Here is a 9,158-nt window from a genome sequence, read left to right on the forward strand (position 1 = left end):
TCAGTATTTAACAAAGTAAAATTCCAGGTATTTTTTTTAATAATGATGTTACGTTACTTGCTAATGTACAGGGCGATTCAATGATGATGTTATAAACTTTCAGAGATGATAAGGAAGGGTAGATTTATCAATTTGAGGTAAGTGATGTTGTTCCGGAAACGACGGACTCTCCAGTAATAAGCAAACATCGTTCTGATCCCTCTGACAGCGGAGTACTTGAATCGGTAGTGTTGTTCACTAGTTTTAGAATAGGCAGCTTTTAGATGTGATAGTATGTAGCAATATAAGAAAAACTGTTGTTCACTAGTTTTAGGATAGGCAACTTTTAGATGTGATAGTCTGTACCAATATAAGAAAAACAGTCTTGTAAATATGGTATCTAAATTGCATACCCTAGGAGCTATTAGCCCTTGTTTATCTTCGCTACTATGAAACATATCGCTTCTATTGCACACCCTTTGTTTTCCATGGACGAAAACAAGAAAAAAATGTCCAGTAAATATGGTCTCCCAAATGCATACGTTGAGAGCTGTGACCACTTGTTCAGTAAAAGAGATTTGTTTCAAGGTAGCGAAGATGAACAAGTGCATATTTTAGAGCCCAGGTTTACTAGACTTTTTTTGTACATACTACCACCACTAAAAGGTGTCTACCCTAAAATCTTCGCAACAGCACATGTGTAGTGTAGGCCCCCGTGTAACTCTGTGGGTAATTTAGTTCAAAATTCGGAGGCAGGCAAATGCATACGACCTACACTGCAGTGGCGAATATCAATATAAAGGCCTAGACCTCCGTAGGAAAATTAACATTCTTGGTTGGAATAATTGAGGTGATAAAAGTCACGGGATACGTTTCTTTCGGGGTAGTTCACAAATCCGACGTGACTTGGACTTAAAAAGTCGCTGGAAGTCCCATACTAAAACACTGAGCCGTATTCCCTTATAACTGTTCATAACTGCGAAAGTATTGCCGGTGCAGAATTTTGTGCGTGAACTGAGTTCTCGATTATGTTCCACAAATATTGTATGGGATTCATGTCGAGCGATCTGGACGGCCAGATTATGCGCTCGAATTGTCCAAAATGTTCTTTAAGCCTATCGCGAACAATTAATTGTAGTACGGTAACATAGTGAATTGTCACCCATACAAATACCACCGTTCCTTGGCGGCAAATGGTCTCCAAATAGTCGAACATAACAATTTCCAGTCAGTGATCGGTTCATTACGACCAGAGGACAAAATCTATTCAACGTAAACAGCCCACACTACTATGGAGCCACCACCAGCTTGCACATTGCATTGTTGAAAACCTGGGTCCATGGCCTTGTGGCGTCTGCATGACACTCGGACCATACCATCAGCTCTTACCAACTGAATTGGATCTCATCTCACCAGACCACGGTTTTCCAGACGTCTAGGGACCAATCGGTACTGTCACGAGCCCAGGAAAGACACTGCAGGCAACGTACTGCTAGCAAAGGCATTCGTGCAGACCGTTAGCTGCCATAGCCCATTAACTCAAAATTTCGCCGAAATGTCCTAACGGATACGGTCGTCAATTGTTCTGTGGTTACTTAACGCAGTGTTGCTTGTCTGTTAGCACTGACCACTGTAAGCAAACATCCCTGCTCTTGGTCGTTAAGCTAAGGCTGTTGGCCACTGCATTGTCCTTCAGTGATAACGCCTGCAGTCTGGTGTTCTCGGATCACTCTTGGTATTGTGTATCTCGCAATATTGAATTCCCTAACGATTTTCGAAATGGAATGACCGACGTGCCTAGAGCCAAATACCATTCCACATTCACAGACTGCTAACTCCCGTCGTGCGACCATAATCACGTCGGAAACCTTTTCACATGAATTACCTGAATAAAAATTACAGCCCCGCCAATGCACTACCCTTTCATACCTTGTGCTCGCGATACTACCGCCACCTGTTTATATACTCATCGCCATTCCGCCACTTGTTGTCACATAACTGTAGTAGGATCCAGTATCCCGACAGATGCAGTCAAACTCTATTGGATTTGATGTCTGTAGTATAGTACAAAACAAGACATCTACGACTCAGGTGGTAGGGGGTGGAACTCGCTATAAAGGCAGTCGGCTCTGTGGAGTGTTTATGTGTGCGTACGTGCAGACAGGACACAGACACCATTAGTGACAGTATGCGTTGTGCACTGGCACATAAGCCACGATTTTGAGGGTGTCAAGCGGAATGCAGTTATCATGTGATGAAAAAGCAAACATCGGTGCGTACAAGGACTTGGGATTCTTTAGTGAGCAAATCGCCAAAAAGTTGAACTTTTCAAGTACAGTGATAATTTCGTTAGATTGGGTGCATGATATCGACAGAGCGGAAAGTATGGACAGAGTACGAGTAGAACATCATCTGAGGCATCGAAACAATTACTTTTGCGCAAACCAAATGCCACAAACCGTCATTCTTCTCAGCTTCTTGCTGATTTACAGTTACCAGTAACTAACAGACGTGTAAGACAAGTTTTGTCATATGACAGACATCTTGCATTCAAGAATGGACGGCAGAAACCTGCTCTGACAAGCAAACATAAAAAGGCTTCATTGGAGTTTGCTGAAAAACATACATCATGGATTTCAGAACTGGATAAAATGAACCTCAGTGATGGTGAGAAGTTTAATTTAGATGGGCCGGAAGGATTTCGGTGCTATTGGCATAATATGAGATCGGAGCAGCAGGTAAGAACTATCAGAAATTTTGGTGGTGGAGGTGTTATGATTTGGCCAGCCTTCCTCGGTAAAGGTAAATGACGTACTGCTGTGCTGAATACTAGAATGAACTCTAACTTGTACAGTGAGATGCTAGACACAGAACTGATTAGAAAGCATGAGGACCTAGGAGACGAACGTCTAATGTTTCAACAAGTCATTGCTTCTGTGCATGTTTCTGCTGCAACAAAAAAGTAGTTTGGAGAGAAAGAAATCGATGTATTGCCCTGGCCTGCACGAATCAGGATTTCAGGAGGACCTAGGGGAAGAAAGTCTAATGTTTCAACAGGGTATTGCATCTATGCAAGTTATGCTACAGCAAAAAAGTAGTTTGGAGAGAAAGAAATCCACGTATTGCCCTGGCCTGCACGAATACCAGATTTTAGGAATACTTGCTACTCGCGTTTATCGGAATGGGAGGCAATTTGAGGCCGTTTGTTGGTTGAAAAGAATATCAGAAGTGTGGGCACCAGTTTCACTGCAAGAACTACAAACTCTAACAAAATTAATGCCGTAGAGGATTTGTGAGGTAATTAGAAAGAGTTGGGATTGGACAAAGTACTAACAAGGCAATAATACGATAGGACAATGAGTACCTTTACAAAAGTTTCAGTCCAGGAAATGCAAATGCTTCACTTTGTTAATCGTGTATGAAGGGAACTATGTAATCCTGTCAGGATAATTAATGTCTGGTATGTACCTACTACTTTTACCATAAACTGGATACATGTATGCTTCAAACGCTATACAATTACGTTCGTAAGATAATCAATGCAAAATTGTGAAATCCTGGCACATTAATAACCTGTGTAACCCTTAGTATGTTGAATTCAAATATGCAAAACCTGCATGCAGTGTGTTGTACCAGTTTTTGGGATGAAGTTCCATGTCTGTTGCACTTGGTCGGTCAATGCAGGGACGGTTATCGCTGTTTGTGGATGACGCTGGAGTTGACGTGCAATGATGACCCATATGCCCTCGATTGCACACAAATCTGGTGATCGAGCAGGACAAGGCAACACATCGACACTCTGTAGAGCGTGCTGGGTTACAACAGCGATATGTTGACGAGCGTTATCCTGTTGGAAAATGCCCACAAGTATGTAGTTCATGAGTGCCAGCACAACACGTCAAATCATCAGATTGACGTACAGATTTGCTATCTGGACGCGTGGGATAACCACGAGTGTGCTTCTGCTGTCATACGAAATCGCGTCCCGGACCACAGCTCCAGGTGTAGGTCCAGTGTGCCTAGCGCGCTGACAAGTTGGTTGCAGACCCTCAACTGGTCTGCTTATAATCAATAAATGTCCATTACAGGCACAGAGGCAGATCCAGATTTCACCAGAGGACATAATAGATCTCCACTCCGCCTCCAAAACCTTTCGTTTGACACCAATGATGTCGCAGATGGCGGTGGTTTGGGCCAGCGGAAACCGCGCTATAGGGCTCTTGGCTCGGAGCTGTGGTGCCAACTGCTGCTAGGATTGCTGCTGCAGGTACAGTACGACGCACCAGAGCCTTACGCCCAAATCGATGGTTTTCCCTCTTTGTAGTGCCAAGTGGCCTTTCGAAGCCCGGTCTTCTGGCGACCGTTCATTCTCGTGATCACCGCTACCAGGAACCGTGTACACTGGCTACATTACTACTAAGTCTTTCTACCATATTGCGGAATTAACATCCAGCTTCTCGTAGCCATATTGCAAGACATCGTTCAAGCTGAGTGAGGTGTTGATAAATGGCGTCTTTGTCACATTAAAGGCTTTCTTAACTAACATCGGCTCACCACGTCCAATCTCAAAGGTAACTAACACTAACGACCGTAAAAGCGTGTATTTAATGCTAACGTGATTTGCGTCCTCATAGTAAAGATACTTGCGCCACTCTCATGCAACTGACGCGAAATTTGAACAGATACCGTCTTTCAGAGGTAGAAGAGCGACTGCTATCTTTTGGTTACGTTGCACATCTCCTTCTTTATGTTACGATTCTTTGTGACAGGCCACATGAGGTGTTGTTCTTTCGAACATGTCCGAAAGAAAATACACCGCATATATGTAATTGAGGCGATGACGGCCAATTATTCCTTCACTGCAGATGCACAGCAAGCGGCGATGAATGAGTCTAAGGGGTAGGGGCACTAGATTTTTTTTTTTTGTCATCAGTCTGCTGACTGGTTTGATGCGGCCCGCCACGAATTGCTTTCCTGTGCTAACCTCTTCATCTCAGATTAGCACTTACAACCTGCGTCCTCAATTATTTGCTTGACGTATTCCAATCTCTGTCTTCCTCTACATTTTTTGCCCTCTACTGCTCCCTCTAGTACCATGGAAGTCATTCCCTCATGTCTTAGCAGAGGTCCTATCATCCTGTCCCTTCTCCTTACCAGTGTTTTCCACATATTCCTTTCCTTTCCGATTCTGCGTGGAACCTCCTAATTCCTTACCTTATCAGTCCACCTAATTTTCAATATTCGTCTATAGCACCACATCTCAAATGTTTCGATTCTCTTCTGTTCCGGTTTTCCCACAGTCCATGTTTCACTACCATACAATGCTGTACTCCAGACGTACATCCTCAGAAATTTCTTCCTCAAATTAAGGCCGGTATTTGATATTAGTAGACTTCTCTTGGCCAGAAATGCCTTTTTTGCCATAGCGAGTCTGCTTTTGATGTCCTCCTTGCTCCGTCCGTCATTGGTTATTTTACTGCCTCGGTAGCAGAATTCCTTAACTTCATTGACTTTGTGACCATCAATCCTGATGTTTAGTTTCTCGCTGTTCTCATCTACTACTTCTCACTACCTTTGTCTTTCTCCGATTTACTCTCAAACCATACTGTGTACTCATTAGACTGTTCATTCCATTCAGCAGATCATTTAATTCTTCTTCACTTTCACTCAGGATAGCAATGTCATCAGCGAATCGTATCATTGATAACCTTTCACCTTGTATTTTAATTCCGCTCCTGAACCTTTCTTTTATTTCCATGATTGCTTCCTCGATGTACAGATTGAAGAGTAGGGGCGAAAGGCTACAGCCTTGTCTTACACCCTTCTTAATACGAGCACTTCGTTCTTGATCGTCCACTCTTATTATTCCCTCTTGGTTGTTGTACATATTGTATATGACCCGTCTCTCCCTATACCTTACCCCTACTTTTTTCAGAATCTCGAACAGCTTGCACCATTTTATATTGTCGAAGGCTTTTTCCAGGTCGACAAATCCTATGAAAGTGTCTTCTATTATTAGCCGTAACGTCAGAATTGCCTCTCTCGTCCCTTTACTTTTCTTAAAGCCAAACTGATCGTCACCTAGCGCATTCTCAATTTTCTTTTCCATTCTTCTGTATATTATTCTTGTAAGCAGCTTCGATTCATGAGCTGTTAAGCTGATTGTGTGATAATTCTCGCACTTGTCAGCTCTTGCCGTCTTCGGAATTGTGTGGATGATGCTTTTCCGAAAGTCAGATGGTATATCGCCAGGCTCATATATTCTACACACCAACGTGAATAGTCGTTTTGTTGCCACTTCCCCCAATGATTTTAGAAATTCTGATGGAATGTTATCTATCCCTTCTGCCTTATTTGACCGTAAGTTCTCCAAAGCTCTTTTAAATTCCGATTCTAATACTGGATCCCCTATCTCTTCTAAATCGACTCCTGTTTCTTCTTCTATCACATCAGACAAATCTTCACCCCCTCATAGAGGCTTTCAATATATTCTTTCCACCTATCTGCTCTCTCCTCTGCATTTAACAGTGGAATACCCGTTGCACTCTTAATGTTACCACCGTTGCTTTTAATGTCACCAAAGGTTGTTTTGACTTTCCTGTATGCTGAGTCTGTCCTTCCGACAATCATAGCTTTTTCGATGTCTTCACATTTTTCCTGCAGCCATTTCGTCTTAGCTTCCCTTAGCTATTTATTTCATTCCTCAGCGACTTGTGTTTCTGTATTCCTGATTCTCCCGGAACATGTTTGTACTTCCTCATTTCATCAATCAACTGAAGTATTTCTTCTGTTACCCAATGTTTCTTCGCAGCTACCTTCTTTGTACCTGTATTTTCCTTCCCAACTTCTGTGATGGCCCTTTTTAGAGATGTTCATTCCTCTTCAACTGTACTGCCTACTGCGCTATTCCTTATTGCTGTATCTATAGCGTTAGAGAACTTCAAACGTGTCTCGTCATTCCTTAGTACTTCCGTATCCCACTTCTTTGCGTATTGATTCTTCCTGACTAATGTCTTGAACTTCAGCCTACTCTTCATCACTACTGTATTGTGATCTGAGTCTATATCTGCTCCTGGGTACGCCTTACAATCCAGTATCTGATTTCGGAATCTCTGTCTGACCATGATGTAATCTAATTGAAATCTTACCGTATCTCCCGGCCATTTCCAAGTATACCTCCTCCTCTTGTGATTCTTGAACAGGGTATTCGCTATTACTAGCTGAAACTTGTTACAGAACTCAATTAGTCTTTCTCCTCTTTCATTGCTTGTCCCAAGTCCATATTCTTCTGTAACCTGTTCTTCTATTCCTTCCCCTACAACTGCATTCCAGTCGCCCATGACTATTAGATTTTCGTCCCCCTTTACATACTGCATTACCCCCTCAATATCCTCATACACTTTCTCTATCTGTTCATCTTCAGCTGGCGACGTCGGCATGTATACCTGAACTATCGTTGTCGGTGTTGGTCTGCTGTCGATTCTGATTAGAACAACCCGGTCACTGGACTGTTCACAGTAACACACCCTCTGCCCTACCTTCCTATTCATAACGAATCCTACACCCGTTATACCATTTTCTGCTGCTGTTGATAGTACCCGATACTCATCTGACCAGAAATCCTTGTCTTCCTTCCACTTCACTTCACTGACCCCTACTATATCTAGATTGAGCCTTTGAATTTCCCTTTTCAGATTCTCTAGTTTCCCTACCACGTTCAAGCTTCTGACATTCCACGCCCCGACTCGTAGAACGTTGTCCTAGATCAGTAGTTGATAATTAGCGTCTGCCGGGAGATGTACTTGGGTAGTCCGGGCATCTCTGGTGACCGCTATGTCTGGATGGCGAATAAGCAGGAGACCTGGGTTCGAATTTCGGTACGGTACAAATTTTCAGTCTGCCTCGTCGATATATGGCAGCAAACGTCTTGAATTCCTTTGTGTTTTGATTATTGTTTATGTCTTATATATAGCTACTACTCTCGCAATACATTCTATATATACGAGGGTCATTCCAAAAGAAATGCACACAATTTTTTTAAGATCAATCTTTTATTCTACATGTTTGAAAGTTTTACAGTGTGTAGATACATCCTTTAGGAACAAAATTTTCATTTCTCCACATAATTTCCATCCCTCTCTACTGCCTTTGCGCCGTATTGGAACCAGCGCCTGTATACCCGCACGGTAAAATTCTGGACCAGCCTGTTGGAGCCACTGTTTGGCAGCGTGCACAAGGGAGTCATCACCTTCAAACCTTGTTCCACGAAGAGAGTCTTCCAACGTAGCGTGACAATTCGTTCACTGTGATGCGGCTGTCAGCAGTCACCAATTCGTTAACTGTCTCGACATTTCCAGAATGAGATTATCACTCTGCAGCGGAGTGTGCGCAGACGAGATACTGGCAGAAGTAAAGCTGTGAGGACCGGGCGTGAGTCGTGCTTCGGTAGCTCAGATGGTAGAGCACTTGCCCTCGAAAGGCAAAGGTCCCGAGTTCGAGTCTCGGTCGGGCACACAGTTTTAATCTGCCAGGAAGTTTCTCTCGACATTGTCTGGAGAGTGTGCAGTACGACGCCTGCCGCTGCGAGGACAGTCCTCAATATTGCCGTGCCCGCTTTCATCGCGTAACCTGCTTGCCCACCGACTAACTGTACTGCGGTCGACAGCAGCATATCCATACACCTTTTTTAACCTCTTGTGGATGTTTCCCACTGTCTCGTTTTCACAGCACGGGAATTCTATGACCGCACGATGCTTCTGACGAACGTCAAGTGTAGCAGCCACCTTGATGACATCTACATCCATACTCCGCAAACCACATGACGGTGTGTGGCGGAGGGTACTTTGAGTACCTCTATCGGTTCTCTCTTCTATTCCAGTCTCGTATTGTTTGTGGAGAGAGATCGTCGGTATGCCTCTGTGTGGGCTCCAATCTCTCTAATTTTATCCTCACGGCCTCTTTGTGAGACATACGTAGGAGGGAGCAATACACTGCTTGACTCCTAAAGGGATGTTCTCGAAACTTCAACAAAAGCCCGTACCGAGCTACTGAGCGTCTCTCCTGCAGAGTCTTCCACTGGAGTAACGCTTTTGCGATTACTAAATGATACTGTAACGAACCGTACTGCTATCCGCTGGATCTTCTCTATCTCTTCTATCAAACCCTATCTGGTACGGATC

The 9,158-nt window shown here is 43.5% G+C and overlaps 1 non-coding gene across 1 annotated transcript; it reads left to right on the forward strand.

The window, feature by feature from the left end:
• The first annotated feature begins 8,417 nt into the window (after nt 1-8,417).
• Trnas-cga (transfer RNA serine (anticodon CGA)) lies at nt 8,418-8,492 on the forward strand. Its single transcript has one exon. It is a non-coding gene; the product is annotated as a tRNA-Ser (tRNA).
• Nucleotides 8,493-9,158: the final 666 nt, after the last annotated feature.

This window comes from Schistocerca serialis, chromosome 9 (genome assembly GCF_023864345.2).
Source record: "Schistocerca serialis cubense isolate TAMUIC-IGC-003099 chromosome 9, iqSchSeri2.2, whole genome shotgun sequence".
Classification (NCBI taxonomy): domain Eukaryota; kingdom Metazoa; phylum Arthropoda; class Insecta; order Orthoptera; family Acrididae; genus Schistocerca; species Schistocerca serialis.